Source organism: Saccopteryx bilineata, chromosome 8 (assembly GCF_036850765.1).
Source record: "Saccopteryx bilineata isolate mSacBil1 chromosome 8, mSacBil1_pri_phased_curated, whole genome shotgun sequence".
In the NCBI taxonomy this organism is placed as follows: Eukaryota; Metazoa; Chordata; class Mammalia; order Chiroptera; family Emballonuridae; genus Saccopteryx; species Saccopteryx bilineata.
The window spans coordinates 94,807,039-94,825,251 of NC_089497.1; positions in this window are offsets into that span (position 1 = coordinate 94,807,039).

Genomic DNA, 18,213 nt, shown 5'->3' on the forward strand with positions numbered 1-18,213 from the left:
AACAATAGCCTTGCTGGATAAAGTAGTCTTGGTTGTAGGTTCTTGTTCTGCATTACTTTGAATATTTCTTGCCATTCCCTTCTGGCCTCAAGTGTTTCTGTTGAGAAGTCAGATGTCATCCTTATGGGGGCTCCTTTGTAGGTGATAACTTTTTTTTCTCTTGCAGCTTTTAATATTTTCTCTTTATCGCTTAGCTTTGGTATTTTAATTATGATGTGTCTTGGTGTAGGTTTCTCTGGGTTTCTCTTTAATGGAGTCCTCTGTGCTTCTTGAACTTGTGAGAGTTTCTCCTGCATTAATTTAGGGAAGTTTTCAGCTATAATATGATTGGACAAAGTCTCTATCCCTTGTTCTTCTTCTTCTTCTTCAGGAACCCCTATGATGCAGATGTTATTTCTCTTCATGTTGTCACAGAACTCTCTAAGAATTTCCTCAGACTTTTTGAGTCTCTTTATTTTTTCTTCTCTGCTTTCATGCCTTCATTCCAGTTGTCCTCTAACTAACTGATTTGATCCTCTGCTCTATCTATTATGTTTTTAATTCCTTCTATTGTGGTCTTTATTTCTGATATTGTATTTGTCATCTCCGACTGATTCTTTTTTATACTTCCTATTTCTTTATTTAGGTGTTCATAATGACCATCTATTGTTGTTCTAAGATCCCTAAGCATCCTTACAATCATTATTTTGAACTCCGCATCTGAAAGTTTGATTATTTCCATATCACTTATTTCATCTTCTGAAGCTTTCTCTTGTGGTTTCATTTGGATTGCACCTTTTTGTTTTCTCATTTTCTGTGTTTGGGTGTTTTGTTTGTAGAATTGGTTGAGTCTAGGCTTGGTGTTGTCTGCCTCTAGTTTTCAGTTGTGTTATTTTTAGGTCTTCTTTGGTTGGTATCAGCTATTATTTGTAATCCACTTTCAGATTTGGGCAGCTTTGAAGTCTTGATTTGTTTGTTTTCTTAACAGGTGATAGTCTTGTTTACTGATCTCAAAAGGGGGCTTCCTTGAAACTGTATCCAGGAATGCGATGGGTGTAACCTGAAACTCTAAAGGCCTCATCCACCAACTAATCTCTCTGGGTGCAGGGTGTTTTCTCAGTTTCAGTAGGGGGAGGAGTATCTCAGATCTCCATGGATACCTGAGTTGCTGCCCCTCCTCCCCAATTCTTATTTTCATCTCTGTCTTTTTGTGTTGATTGGAGCTGAAGAGATGTCTGGAGGTCTCTGATCTGAAAGCAATTCAGTACTGTTTTGTGGAAGTATCAGTCCCTCCCCCAGCTATGGCCACCTGCAGTATGGATGAGTCAGTTTTTTCAGGTCGCCTCCTGCATTCCTTAGCCCCTCACAGTCTGTCCCTCTTTCTCTCCTTTCCACTTGGGAGATAAGGTGGTCTTTTCCACACACCTCACTCTCTGGCCACCAGGCAAGTGGCTTTGAGCAGTATCTTCTGCTCTTTTCCTTGGACTGAGATCCCCTCTGGGCTCTCAACCTCACCCCCCCCCCCATTCCAGTAAGCAGGGAAGATTCAGGTGCTCCCTACTAGGTTTGTTGTGGCTTCTTCTTTGCTCTTTGGTTTTTGAGAGCTGTTCTTGTAGTCCAGAGTTGGTTTTTCATGCTGATTTTTTCTAAATTGGTTTTTATTCTAGTTTGGTGGTGAGAGCTGGGTGTCTGTGTTTCCACCTACTCCACTGCCATCTTCAGGTCTCCACAAGTTTAAATTTTAACAGAATCTTAATTCTCTCCTATATTTACCAATGGAATCAGAGCCTTGCTTGGGGTGGGTCTTCTTTCCTCCTTTTCACCACACAGACTTTTAAGCATTTTAACACTTTATAATACCTTTACTTCAAAATTGTAAGAAATACTTGTCTTTATGTTAACTTAACAAAACATAGTAAATGCATTTTCAAGTAACATTTCTATACTTATTAAAACATTTCTATTCCATTAATTAACAGGCAAGTTAAAGTGCACAATAAGGCTGAAAATTTCCAGTGTGGCTTTTATTATTTTTCTATATTATTATTATTTTTTTTTTTGCATTTTTTTGAAGCTGAAAACAGGGAGAGACAGTCAGACAGACTCCCGCATGCGCCCGACTGGAATCCACCCAGCACGCCCACCATGGGGCAATGCTCTGCCCACCAGGGGGCGATGCTCTGCCCATCCTGGGTGTCACCATGTTGCGACCAGAGCCACTCTAGCACCTGGGGCAGAGACCAAGGAGCCATCCCCAGCGCCCGGGCCATCTTTGCTCCAATGGAGCCTTGGCTGCGGGAGGGGAAGAGAGAGACAGAGAGGAAGGTGCGGTGGAGGGGTGGAGAAGCAAATGGGCGCTTCTCCTGTGTGCCCTGGCCTGGAATCAAACCCAGGTCCTCCGCACGCTAGGCCGTATATTATTAATAAAAATCTACACCTTTGTTAGGCAAATTTACTCTGCTTCAAGCTTTGCAGCTTGCAGCTTTCAGCAGCTGCCTGAAGTTTGAAGCAGTTTAACCAAAATTAGCAAGTTTTTAGGATTCACATTCTATTCTATTTAAATTTAAATGAGCGTGATACGTTTATTTCAATTAAAATTAGAAATTTGTAGAGATGATATTATCTTATTTTTTAATATTAAAGCTGGCATTTCCAATTCTTGCATGCAAAGACCATACACCAGGGGTCCCCAAACTACGGCCCTCGGGCCACATGTGGCCCCCTGAGGCCATTTATCCGGCCCCTGCCACACTTCCAGAAAGGGCACCTCTTTTATTGGTGGTCAGTGAGAGGAGCATAGTTCCCATTGAAATACTGGTCAGTTTGTTGATTTAAGTTTACTTGTTCTTTATTTTAAATATTGTATTCATTCCCATTTTGTTTTTTTTTTTACTTTAAAATAAGATATGTGCAGTGTGCATAGTGATTTGTTCATAGTTTTTTTTTAGTCCAGCCCTCCCATGGTCTGAGGGACAGTGAACTGGCCCCCTGTGTAAAAAGTTTGGGGACCCCTGCCATACACAAAGGAGGATCAGACAATGTAGACAAATCAGAGAGAAACCTGGGATTTTAGAGATTAGAACGTGGCCTGCTTGATTCTTATGCCAGGCTATTATGATAGGAACTGAAGGATAGAAACTAAACAGAACAGTCTCAAAAATTTTTGAGAACGGCCGTTTATGAGATTCTGTTTAGCTGCATCCAAACAGGCATTCCCTTTGCTCTTATTTCAGCCATAGAACAATAAAAAAATAAGATGAGTCTAGAGAAAAAGAATAACTGGAAAAATCTGTATTTTTCCCAAACTCTTAAGTATTTCTACTTACTAAAGAAAATTAGATAATTACACAACTTTAAAAAGCATCTTAATCTTCTAATTATTCATAAATTTTAAGAACTGCAACAACAAGCAGATGAAATCCATTTCAACCCCCACTGACCTGTAAAGCCACCACTTCTGCCTCCGCTGCCGCGCAATGGTGTTTCCTGGAACACACCCCTGTGGGCCCCCTCCTCGTTTTGCCCCTAGCAGGGGCAAGCTCACACCAAGGCCATGTCACGTGCGCACGAACCAGGGGAAGGGAGAGCGAGCGGGTGCTGGGACGAGGCAGCTGGACTGAGTGAGCACCCGCGCATCTGGCATGAGGGGAAGCCACTGCCCGCCCCCTTCACCTTTCCTTCTCTCCCCCAACACTGTACTTAAAAGCTTCACTCTCTAAAAGCTTTGACACATGCAGTGACAAAAACAAATAGACAAACAGCAAAAAAACCAAACAACAAAAACAGATAAACAAACAGGCACCAATATCTAAACTCAAACGGGGTTCCCTAAATGCAGGATGCCCTCCCAAATCTCCCAACCTTGCATCCAAGGGGAGATGGCCACCAGCCCTTTCCCGGCTCATCAGCCAGGACTCACGTGGCAACCAAACAATCGCGACCTTGCTCTACTTACCTGAGATTGAACAAGAAATCTCCAGTGTTCAGACGGACGGCATTCCCTCAATCCTGGATGAGTTCCCAAAATGTTAAGCCTAATCCAGAGGGACGAAACATTGAAGACGCGAACAAAGTCCGTCGATTACACATCAAAGCTTTATTGTCTAGCTTGGCCAAGCAGCGGCAACTCCAACAGAAGTCTGAGGGAGAGTGCGCTGGCCCTTTGTTCTACTTAGTTTTTATAGTTTTGTAAGTGGAAAGTACAGAAGCAAAAATTGTAATTAGGAGCCCCTTAACACTATTGGTTAGAGTCATATGTCCTTTAACATGATAGGACCACATTTCATTTGCAAGCCATATATTATTTTGGAGAAAACAAAATTTACAAGTCAACACAATGGTAGAAAGATGTCTTTTACATTTTAAAAGGCATTTCTATATTATCTAGTGTTTATCTGCCATCTCTTTGTAGAAAGATGTCTTTTACATATTAAAAGGCACTCCTATATTATCTAGTGTTTATCTGCCATCTCTCTGTCCAGAGTCACACGTAGTAACCACATGCATTTACATTGGAGAGGTAGTTTCTATGGGGACAAATGCCCGCAAATGGCTCATTGCTATAAGAAAAGGTTTATTTTGGCTTTTTTCTCCCTGTACCTGGCTAGCCATTAACCCCTTCCCCCACAGGTGTGGTGGAATGTCTGGAAATTCATGTTTCCCTCCTCTTTGCATTTACAATACAATGCGAAGGGCCATCCTGGTTTTATGCCAATCACACAGTACAGAGACTATTTCTCACAATTTCTCTGCACACCTTAACACAAATCAATAAAATGTTCTTCAAGCGCTTAAAATATAAATATTGATTCTGTAGCTTTTGGTACTTTACAACACCTGTGGGTGACGTGGCGCAGTGGCTCCTCACACACAAATTCAGCCACTAATGTAAAAGCTATACTGAAAATTCAGCAACAACTTATAACTTTAGGTAATTAAATATGGGCATTTAGTTGCCATTTTAGTGATAGAAATTCACAGAAATGTACTTGTTTGGATTACCTAATGCATCGACTGTGGACTTCCTTGATTTGAATATTGAAAGTGATTCTCAGTAAATTTTACATTTTTGTCAAGAGGGCAAAAAAAGAAAAGATAATTTTTAAAACTAACTGAATAACAATTCAGTAGAGCACAGGAATCCCAATTTTCTTGCATATTAAAGGTATAATTTCTCATCAGTGCTCGGTGTCCCTGAATATTAGCAAACATTAGAAAGCTGGACTGCCTAGAATATACTATATATATTATAGTATATATACTATAATATATATAGTATATTATAGTAAACTAAATTGTATGTCTGTTTAACAGAATATTAACTTTTAAAAACAACATATTGTGTCACTAGAATATTAAAATAGCTATTTTTACCCCCTGAATTGTTTTCTTAGTTAGAAAGGATCACTCTATATGTAAAATTAGGGAAAAAAGGAAAACAGAGGAGGATTTTTGAATTTTGGTTAAAAATAGAATGTGGTAAAGGGAAGGAAAGCAAAATCAATATATTTATATAGAATCTGTTAAGAAGTATACAAGTTTACCTGTTATTGTTTGTTTGTTTTGTTTTGTTTTACAAAGGACATAGACTTAATTGTGAAGTTACCATGGTTACAGTGAAGATTATATAATAAATATTTAGTTTCAAAATTATTTCATTAGGTAAAAATCATTAAAGAAAATTTAAAAAATAATGTCAAACTTGTAAGTACTTCTGTATATTTGGAAACATAAAGGTATTATTGATACAGGGATTATATGTTTTAATTACAATTATTAGGCTGGTATTTATTATAAAACAATTCACCACTGAGAAAGGTATTTATAGTTAAGGAATCTCTAAAATGTTTTTAGAATATAAGAAATGTAAATAAAAATCTTCTATAATGTGATAGCAGTTCTAAAATAACATGGATAAATGATATTTATTTTTATGTGTTTTAAATATTCTGTTATGTTTATTTCATTTTAGGGAACAAATGCATATTCATAAGAATTGAGTTAGAAACTACAAATTCTTATCCTACAAAAGTTAACACAAACTTTATCTTTATTATTGTGGATAGATAATTTTATACATTTGCTATCTATGAATAGAATAAATTTGGATTTTTTTTCCCAAGGACACATTGTCAGTCTAGAAACTAGAGGGAAGATACACTGTTTTGCATTCATCTAAAGTTTATGTAACAGTTAATTTTTAAGGGAATGATGACTTTTTTTTAGGAAAAAGTAAATGTTATAAAATATCCTCACATCTACTAATGATATATTAAACTTTATTAAAAATCTGCATTACAGTCCATCTAGCTAGACTGTGGAAGTTATGTTATAATTTTTCACAAGTTTACCTCTCTGATTAGTTGCATACTTGAATTTTAAAACTAAGTGTGTAATGTAACAATCATACAATAGTTGTTACATTTTATTGAACAAATACTATACTCCAGGTACTGAGGTAAATGTTTATATTCATTATCTCATATCTTCCTCAGACAACATTGTGTATTATGCATTAATTCTTTATATAATGGTAAGAACTCAGAGGATGTAGGGGTTTAAATACTTTCTGAAGTTATATCTTAATAAGTAGTAACACACAGCTTGGCAGTTACACCTAAGTACTCACAACCTATTTTTTATATTTTGCCTTTTGCTCTTTTGTTTAGTAGGACAAATTATATATAGATCTTACATATTTTAAAAAGAAGTGTGGGGGCATAAATTTTGTGCAAGGCCAAAGGCCAGAAATACTGATTTCCAGAGTACTTACTCTAAGAAATTGATTTATGTGTAATAACCTGCACCAAGCAGATGACTGTCATTAGTCAGTATTACTCCTTAGTTGCTGCAGCTGGGTGAGGGTTGGTGGTAGTTTTCAGGAACTATTGCACTTTTCAAGGAGAAATTTATTTCTCAACTGACACTGCTGAGAGATATTAAAACTAACATTTCATCCCACTGACATGCTGAACTTTAACCCAGCCAAATCTACACATAGAATCCAACCAACACAAAACCCATAAGTGTCCAAGCATTACAACTACATAATGATCTGCTTGGTTAAACAGACAGCTTAATTTTACTCTTACTCTTTAATTATAAGAACAAGCAGCCTGTAATTTGTACAGCCTACCTTAGAAATCAATGAACAATTTGACATTTAAAGAACTATACATTGAACAACATCGTAAACAATCATGATTTCAGTAATAAGTTCCCTGTTCACTGATATAACATATTGGCATTTATACACAGATAGAATGAGAAAATGATAGCTGATGAACCACAGAAAATGAACTAGATTTTACCAGAATACAGTAACACTGAACTAATTAATGACTTTCACAAAGTCCTTGTTTGCTAGACATTAAAGCAAAAACCCAATAACTATTGTCCATGTTTAGGAAGAATATATAATTTATCATCCAAACCATAATATTTTAATAATGAAAAGAAGCTCTATTTACAATTTTCAGGTATTTACTTAATCTATTGTAAACCAAAATTACTGACCTTTAAAAAATGGATATGAATCTATGTCTATATTTTGGCAAGTCTATATCTAACTTTATTTTTGCATATACTATATTTTATTTACCTCAGCATTTAATGAAATGTCATATTTTTAATTTTTATAATAAGAAATTTAATTGGTTAAATTCTTAATTAAAACATATTTTGTAACTTTATTTTTATAAACATAAGATAAAAAATTAATGTTGTAACAGAAAATGTAAAAAAATACATATTATTTTCTTAAGATACAAGTATTATAACTTGTGCAATCTCATAGCTATAACACAGCATAGTTTAGTTTTTTTCAAGAAAATTTTAAATATATGTAATTTAAGACAATCATTTTCTCACTTTTTACAGTGCAATTCATTTGCCAACACTTATAGCATTCCCATGTTCAGGATCCTGAACAACCATGTCACATCTTACTGTGAATAAATTAGTTTTGCCAACTTGAGACATTTAATTATTTGCAACAGTGAGTCAGATGAGGATGAAATTGAGAAAAACTTTTTAAGCTTTGGGAAGATATATATGCTCAAAATACATTTTAAGATATTTAACCTTGAAAAATCAATTAATTAGCATAATAGAAATATACAAATAATGTTGCAAAATTTTAGGAAATGGACATATTGCAAAATAAATAGAAATGTAATGTTTAGCAGTTTATCATAGTTTTTAAATCCCATTCAGGGTCATTTTCAAAGGTACAAACATTCTAAGAGGGAAGTAAACATAATGTTCATTCAGAATAGCCATTCATTTTACAGCTGATGGAACTAAGGTTCAGAGAGGTTAAGTGGTTTGCCAAGGTCACTAGCCAGTTGCTATTAAATTCAGAGAGAGACATGAAACTTAGATGTATTATTGCCCAATATTTTATTAAGTTTATTTGCAATAATAGCAATTTAAGGACAATCAAAGTCTGTTGCTGGTGAATAACTTTTTATGAGAATGTTATGTTATTTAAATTTATATAATTATAAAAATGATACAGTTAATTTTTCCAAGTCAATCTATTTCTATACTGATTTATATGACTATACTTAGAGAATTTTGTTTTTCCATTAGTATGTTTTGGTACAAAAGTTTTTTAGTTTTTTATTTCAATTATACAACTTATCTTATCCTGTTCTGGTGAAAACAAGTCATAGAGTTGCCTGAGCCCTGGACACGTGTTATGTGTCATTTCTGTGTGGACTGAGAGGAGGAAGGTGTAAAAGCTCAGGCAGGAGGCATTCTATGTGGAGGACTAGTAGGGCAGGTTCCTTCCTGGTCCCCAGCATCAATATTACCTTCATGAATTGTCAAGTCTATGTTTTGACTCTTTACAAAAGGCAATTTGTTAATAGAGAATTCTATGAGTTTTTTCATCTATTATTTTTATGTAATTATTGAATATTTTTAGATGGACTATTTTATGAATACATATAAATGTGTGCATGTGTGTGTAAAGTTGGTGTTCCCTAAATAATTTTAGTTTAAAAAAAATTATTTCTTCTGTTAGTGAAAGTCAATTGAATTTTATACATTAAAAATTAAAAAAGTTAGTTGATATTTATTTTTAGTTATTCATGTAAGGTAAAATGTTCTAAGATAAGCCTAACCTGTGATGGTGCAGTGGATAAAGCATTGACCTGGAAATGCTGAGGTTGCCGGTTCAAAACCCTGGGCTTGCCTGGTCAAGGCACATATGGGAGTTAATGCTTCCTGCTCCTCCCTCCCCCTTCTCTCTCTCACTCTCTCTCCTCTCTAAAAATTAAAAAAAAATGTTCTAAGATAAAATGTTAATCATTTAACTCAAAATATGTCATGAACAAGCAATTTTTTGTATTTTAGCTTGTTTATATATTTAAGATATAATATGAAACACATTAATAAAATTCTTAAACTTTTTGTATTAAAGTGTAAGGGAGGGCTGACCTGTGGTGGCGCAGTGGATAAAGCATCAACCTGGAAATGCTGAGGTCGCCGGGTTGAAACCCTCGGCTTGCCTGGTCAAGGCACATATGGAGGTTGATGCTTCCAGCTCCTCCCCCTTCTCTCTCTCTGTCTCTGTCTCCTCTCTCTCCCTCTCTGTCTCTCTCCTCTCTAAAAGAAAATGAATAAATAAAGTGTAAGGGAAATAATTACCATTATATTTATAACATTCTTATAAATATAGTATAAGTTTATTCAACTTGAATCTGTAAAAATAACTCTTTATAGCCTTAGGATAAAATAGAAATACATAAATATTATACAAAATATTAAAATTTTTGTATACAATTCATACATTAATATTCTGCCTAAATTATATTTCTCATTATTGAAATACTGGAAGTTTTTTTTAAATGTGCCTAAATCCAAAGTTACTGCCTTAATAAATGTGTCCTCTACTATTTTCTGAATGAAAAAGGACAACTATTATTTTATAATTAGTTTAGAATTTATTTTCTCATAATGAGACTCACTTAATTATCATAGTTATTTTCATTTTCCCATTTTATCAAAGTATTTTGAAACATTGATAAAGTCCCCAGTATAAGAAAAAGATAGATTTAATAAATTGAGTCATTAATCTTGTCTGACCAGATTGGTGGTGCAGTGGACAGAACATCGAATTGGGACGCAGAGGACCCAGGTTCAAGACCCCGAAGTTGTTGTCTCGAGTGTGAGCTCATCTGGTTTAATCAAGGCTCACTAGGTTGAATCCAAGGTCGCTGGCTTGAGCAAGCAGTCACTCGGTCTGCTGTAGCTCCCCAATCAAGGCACATATGAGAACAATCAATGAACAACAAAGATGCTGCAACAAAGAATTGATGTTTCTGATCCCTCTCCCTTCCTGTCTGTCTGTCCCTATCTGTCTCTCTCTCTGTCTCTTTCTGTCTCTGTCACACACACACAAAAATAATAATAATTAATCTTGATCCTCTGATGTTTTAAATTATTAAAATTTTATAAAACAGTTTGGAGTAATCTAATTTAGGTAATTCTGATATACAGGAGTCCTTGAGTTATGACAGTCTCAAAATTTCGAGTTCACAATGGTCACTCCCTAAAAACTCAAAAAAATTGAGACGTGAGTGTTTCAGCTGTTATGGATGCCTTGTATTGCTATAGGCACATTTTGGAAGAGAAAAAGTCATCAACTTCCAGACTAGCCAGGAACAATTTTTTTTTTTAATTTTTTTTTAATTTTTATTTTTTAATTTATTCATTTTTAGAAAGGAGAGAGAGAGGGAGAGGAGAGAGAGACAGAGAGAGAGAGAAGGGGGAGGAGCAGGAAGCATCAACTCCCATATGTGCCCTGACCAGGCAAGCCCAGGGTTTCGAACCGGCGACCTCAGCATTTCCAGGTTGGAACAATTCTTGAAGAAGATAGAGAGGCCTGCAACAAATCCTGTGCTTCTCAAGATGAAACACCTGTACTGCAGGTAGAATCATCTCCAGTGTCTCCTGCATGTTCCTTAGGCAATCCTGATTCACCTGACCCAGTACCTCCAGCACCTTCTGCAGGTTCTCCTGCCTCTCCAGCTTCCTCCTCCCAATAGGTCACTCTCTCCCACCTTGAAATGCCCCTTCCAGTGTGCAAGCCAACCACAGGAATAAAGGTAAGAAATTTTTTTAAACTCATTTTTTGTCATTTTTTTATGTGACTACAGTAAAGTGTACTATACAGTATATTTATATCCTTTTCCTTTTTCTGTGGCTTAGTTGTGTTTCTATGTTATGATTTTACTACTGTGTTAGGATAGGTAAGTGACTTAGGCTAGGGAATGTTTCAACTTACACCAAAATTTGGGTTATGTTGCTGTCATAGGAACAGAACTATGTTGTAACCTGAGGACCCCCTGTAGTAAAATATTTCATTTTATATAAAGTAATAATAATAAACTAAGAAATGAACATGCTTTATATGTGCAGGGCTTTTTCCTTTTTTCTTTCTCTATATTTTGTGTTTTCCTATAATAAACAACTACTTTTGATAAAGATAAAAGGTTGTTTTTGAAAATGTAATGTTTCCAATACATTTTTGCATATATGCACATTCATACACATATAAAGAAAAAGGTCATTCAATAGTTTATGTATTTTTAATTGTACATACTTTTAGCAAGAGACTTTTTTATAAGTTCTCTTAAAAAACTAGAAATTTTAATAATAAACAGTTTTCATTCATTAGCAAAGTAAAATTAAAATTTAATTATAATGCACTGTGAAAAGACAAGTAAAAAATAATAAAAAATATATAGATTTGAAAAAAAATTTAATAATAATACCAGATTAATCTTGTTTTTTTATTTTTTTCTGATAAAAGATAGTAAATACAATCTGTAATCTTGGTAAAAAGATTCAGAGTTAATGGTATTCTGAAGTAAACCTTTAGGGATGAACAAGACCCTTTAATGAAGGTGATTTCTTCTAGAGGAAGTTGTGTTTAACATGAATTTACCTTTTTATTATTGTCTCTCTCTAGTTACTTTTTAACTAATCTAATGAATCACCATATAAACAAGGAGTATTTGTAAAGCATGAGTAATTATACTGGGTAATGGGGTTAATAGGAAGAATCAAAACTTATTTACATGTTCGTTTTTCAGAAAAGGAAGAGAGGTCTTGAATCTGAAAGTCTAATAACCCTATATCTTCATTTAGCTGGTGTATTTGGTGATGTTAAAGAAAGACAATTGATCCTTCGAATTAAAAGTTTTTATTCAAGTAATTATAAGACCTATTTTGGTGAAAAAAATATATCAATCGAGTAGTTCTTCTTCTTTGAAATTTGACAATAGTCTAATAAAATAAACTAACTTTATAACTATAAGTAGCTGGTATACAATTCATTGACCACTGTAACCACAATATCTCACACATTTCTTAAAGAGAGTTACTGAAAAAATAATGTCAATCATTAATATTCCTTTAGCTGTTTTGTTGAGATATAATTGACTTGCATGTATAAATGTAAGGTGTACAGTATAAAAGTTTGATTTACATATTGTAAGATGATTGCTGGAATAAACTTAGCATGGATATCACCTCATATGGATATAGTAAAAAGAAAAAAAAAAGAGTGGCCTTAGCTGGTTGGCTCAATAGTAGAGCATTAGCTCAGTGTGTGGATGTCCTGGGGTTTGATTTCTGGCCAGAGCAGACAGGAGAAGTGCCCATCTGCTTCTTCACCCATTCTCTTGCTTCTCTCTCTCTCTCTCTCTCCTCTTTCCCTCCTGCAGCCATGGCTCGACTAGAGTGAGTTGGCCCCAGGTGCTGAGGATAGATAGCTCCATGGCCTTCATGTCAGGTGCTTAAAAAAATGACTCCAGTTGCAATGGGAGCAGAGCAAGGGACCCACATAAGCAGTGCATCACCCCCTGGTTGGCTTACCAGGTGGGTCCCAGTCAGGGTACATGCTTGAGTCTGTCTCTCTGCCTCCCTTCCTCTCACTTAATTTAAAAAAAGAAAAGAAAAGAAAGTAATTTTTTCCATGTGATGACAATTCTTAAGATTTATTCTCTTAACAACATTCATATACATCATACAAAAATGTTAACAATAGTTGTTATGCTGTACATCTTTCTTCTTTTTTTAAATTAAATTTAATGCAGTGACATTGATAAATCAGGGTACATATGTTGAGAGAAAATATATCCAGATTATTTTGACATTTGATTATGCTGTATACCCCTCACCCAAAGTCAAATTGTCTTCCGTCACCTTCTATATGGTTTTCTTTGTGCCCCACCCCTCCCCCACCCCTTCTCTCCTTCCTCGCCCCACCTCCCTCTCCTCCCAACCCCCATTACCATCACATTCTTGTTCATGTCTCTGAGTCTCATTTTAATGTCCAATCTATGTACGGATTCATATACTTCTTAGTTTTTTCTGATTTACTTATTTCACTCCGTATAATGTTATTAAGGTCCATCCATGTTATTGTAAATGATCCAATGTCATCATTTCTTATAGCTGAGTAGTATTCCATAGTATATATATACCAAAGATTTTTAATCCACTCATCCTCTGACGGACCCTTGGAATGTTTCCAGATCTTTGCTATTGTGAACAATACTGCCACAAACATGGGGGTGCATTCCTCCTTTTGGAGCAGTTCTATGGTGTTCTTGGGGTATATTCCTAAAAGTGGGATAGCTGGATCAAAAGGCAGTTCGATTTTTAATTTTTTGAGGAATCTCCATACTGTTTTCCACAGTAGCTGCACCAGTCTGCATTCCCACCAGCAGTGCAGGAGGGTTCCCTCTTCTCCACATCCTCGCCAGCACTTATTCTGTGTTGTTTTGTTGATGAGTGCCATTCTGACTGGTGTGAGGTGATATCTCATTGTGGTTTTAATTTGCATTTCTCTAATGATTAGTGATGTTGAGCATTTTTTCATCTGCCTATTGGCCATCTGTATGTCCTCTTTGGAGAAGTGTCTATTCATTTCTTTTGCCCATTTTTGGATTGGATTGTTTGTCTTCCTGGTGTTGAGATTTATAAGTTCTTTATAAATTTTGGTTATTAACCCCTTATCAGACATATTGTCAAATATGTTCTCCCATTGTGTAGTTTGTCTTTTTATTCTGTTCCTACTGTTTTTAGCTGTGCAAAAGCTTTTTAGTTTGATATAGTTGCATTTGTTTATCCTGTCTTTTATTTCACTTCCTCGTGGAGATAAATCAGCAAATATATTGCTCCAAGAAATGTCGGAGAGCTCACTGCTTATGTTTTCTTCTAAGATGCTGATGGTTTCATGGCTTACATTTAAGTCTTTTATCTATTTTGTGTTTATTTTTTGTGAATGGTATAAGCTGGTGGTCCAGTTTCATTTTTTTGCAGGTAGCTGTCCAATTTTCCCAACACCATTTGTTAAAGAGGCTGTCTTTACTCCATTGTATTTCCTTACCTCCTTTGTTAAATATCAGTTGTCCATAGAGCTGTGGGTTTATTTCTGGGTTCTCTGTTCTGTACATTTTAATTGTAGTATTTGTGTATTCTGTAACTGAAACTTTGTACATTAAGACCAACTTTCTCCATTAATATTCTTATGTTACAATTACAATTCATATTAAAAGTGACTTGCTCAAAATCATAAAATACAAATTTATCTCTAAAGGATTTGAAAATCATGATTTCCAAATTTCAAGTATTTTCCACATATAAAACTGCCACATTATTAATCTCTTCCACTCATTTTCAAATGGGTATTCTCATTAATTTTACATAATAACTTTTGAAAACCAAACACTTTGGAAATTAGAATTTTATTACCTAAGAGAATTTAGTGAGTCAAAATTCAGTGATTTTCAACCTTTTTTTTTCATGGCACAAACACACACTAATTACTAAGGTCAGTGCCCCTGACTAAATACAACCATTTCATCTCATGGCACAAATAAATTAGTTACTAAAGAAGAAGTCAGGGCCCTTTTTTCTTTAGTAATTAGTTTATGAGTACGTGAGAAACAAAGGTTGAAAATCATCACAGGTAGTCAACCTTTTTATACCTACCACCCACTTTTGTATCTCTGTTTGTAGTAACATTTTCTAACCACCCACTGGTTCCACAGTAATGGTGATTTATAAAGTAAGGAAGTAACTTTACTTTTTAAAATTTATAAAGCAGAGCTACAGCAAGTTAAAGCATATAATAATAATTACTTACCAAGTACTTTATGTGAATTTTTGCTGCTTGGCAGAATAACTCTTTATAAAACAACTTACTATCATTAAACTTATCTTTTTATTTATACTTTGGTTGTTCCACTACTGCCCACCATGAAAGCTGGAATGTCCACGAGTGGGCAGTAGGAACCAGGTTGACTATCACTGATGTAGACTTTTCCACAAAGGTGGAAATGTCTAGTAAACAATGTAAAATAATTCATTGATTTTACAAAATGTTATTTAATGGTGTGAGATTTAGATCATAGTATAATCATGATATATAAAAGATAAAATTAAATATCATTAACTGTCTGGGATAGGGTAATTGTTTTGTCAGTTTTATAAAGTATTAAGCAATTTTCTATATGTAAAATTTAGTCATCAGATGAGGAAAAATACATTGTGATATGTTTCTTACACTAAGCTATATTTTAAGTCATTACAACCATTATAACATTAAGTTCTTCCATTTATTTATTGCAATAGTTACACATGAATTTATTAGTCAACCTTCAAAAACTAATTTATTAATCAATTTTGTTATGCTAAATAAATCAACAATATTAACAATAGGAAATACATAGTTTTTCTACTTCAACTCCAGCATTTAAATATGATATTGAAAATTCAAAATAGAATGGAATCAAATTAGAGTATTTTTTTTTCATCTTGATAGAGCATTTAATGTATGCCTATGTATATCTCCTAAGCAAGGTTAGTCTGGTGAGCAGAACCTGCTTACAAACCAGATTTGGAATAGATGAATGAAACTTCTTTCTTTTACTTCTTTGTACTTAGCACCTACAGTATAGTCTTTCTCTTTTTTGAAATGCCTGATGTTGTAAATACTACTTTTTTTTTAATCATGCAGGTGGTATAGAGAGTGTATAATATTTAACTAATAAAACAGTCTTCAAAACAAACAGAGGTAAAAATGAGTCATTAGGATCAGCATGTATTCCTTTTCAGATACTATTGTTCACTAAATAATTGATATGAGCCTTATGGTAAAACTAATGCTCTAATTTTTCTTTTATTATTCAATTTTGTCAAGCTATACTTAATCCAAAAAATAAGAGTATTTCTGGAAAATAGTTACCCATTTATTCCACTAAAAAGAGTAATTTAACTTTGGTTATATTCTTTTGTTCAAAACTCATACGCTCCTCATAGAATTGTTATCATTTTTTATTTTTTTATTTTATTTATCTATTTTTAGAAAGGAGAGAGAGACAGAGAGGGAGAGAGAGGAGAGAGAGACAGAGAGAGAGAAGGGGGAGAAGCTGGAATCATCAATTCCCATATGTGCCTTGACCAGGCAAGGCCAGGGTTTCGAACCGGTGACCTCATCATTTCCAGGCCGATGCTTTATCCACTGTGCCACCACAGGTCAGGCCATCTTTTTTAGTTTTTAGATTAATGCTTTGCTTTTGGGGGTAGTTGAAGGAGTAGAGAAGTGTTTTCCTTCTGAATAGAATAAATCAAATTTAAAAATTAGTTATCACAGACCTTTCATTAACTATGGTACATTACCTATGAGACACCACTCTGAGCAGTTTTCCAAGAGGATTAAGAAAATTAACTCTAAGTTTTTACACCCTTGGAGAAATATGCTTAATATGTTATACAATCTAACTAATGTTTTTATCCAGAACATTAATTTCCAAAACCAGAGGTATATAATAAATATTAAAGAAACACACATGCATATAGATGCAACACTTGTTGAAAATGATAAAATATTAAATCTTGTATGTTTTGTTTGTAAAAAGACTCAGAGGAAATAAATAATATTAGGTTTTTGCAAATTTCTTTTCCGTTTCACTGAATTTATTGGGGTGACACTGATTAACAAAATTATACAGGTTCCAGATGCACAATTCCACAACACACCTTCTTTACACTGTATTGTGTGTTTACTACAAGTCAAGTTTTATCTCATGATCATTCATTCTCCTGACAATCACCACAATATTGTCAGTGTCCTTAAGATCCTTTTCCCTTTCTTTTTTTTTTTATTCCTTTCACCCAGCCCAGCTCCCAAACTCCTGCCTCATCACCTGTGAGCTTGCTCTCAATATATGAGTCTGTCGGTATTTGCTTGTTAGTTCATTTTGTTCAGTAGATTCAACGTATGAGTGAAATCATATGGTACTTGTTTTTCTCTGACTGGCTTACTTCACTTAGCATAATGTTCTTCAAGTCCATCCATGCTGTTGCAAATGGTAAGAGACCATTTTTGTTTTTTGTTTTTTTATGGCAGAGTAGTCTTCTATTTTTCACCACAATAGAATAAAAAGCTTTTCTGTTTACTCATTTACTAATGGACACTTGGGCTGCTTCCAAATCTATGCAGTGAAATCTCAAATATTTCTCGTAGTAAATTTTTTTTTCTGATATATTTCCTCTGGCAAGGGAAACAATGAAAAAATAGATAAATGAGACTACATCAAAGTAAAAATATTTTACAAAACAAAAGAAACCATCAGCAAATGAAAAGACAACCCACTGAATGAGAGGATATATTTCTTAAAGATAATCTGATAAGGGGTTAATATGCAAAATTTATAAAAAATTTATACAACTCAAAACCAAGAAAACAAACAATCAAAAATGACCAAAGGACCTACCTAAATAGACACTTCTTTAAAGAGGACATACAGATGGCCAATAGACATATGAAAAGATGCTCAACATCACTAAACATCAGAGAAATGCAAATGAAAACAAATGAAGTATCACCTCGCACATGTCAGAATGGTTATTATCAGTAAATAAACAAACAAGTGTCAGAAATGATGTGGAAAAAGGCCCTGGCTGGTTGGCTCAGTAGTAAAGTGTCAGCCTGGTGTGTGGAAGTCCCGAGTTATTTCAATTTCTGGTTAGAGCACATGAAATAAGTGACCATCTGTCTTTCCACCTCCCCTCCCCTTTCTTTTATTTCTCTCTCTCTCTCTTCTCTTCCTGCAGCCATGGCTTGATTGGTTCATGCACATTGGCCTGGGCACTGAGGATGACTCCATGGAGCCTCCACTTCAAGTGCTAAAATATAGCTGAATTGTAAGC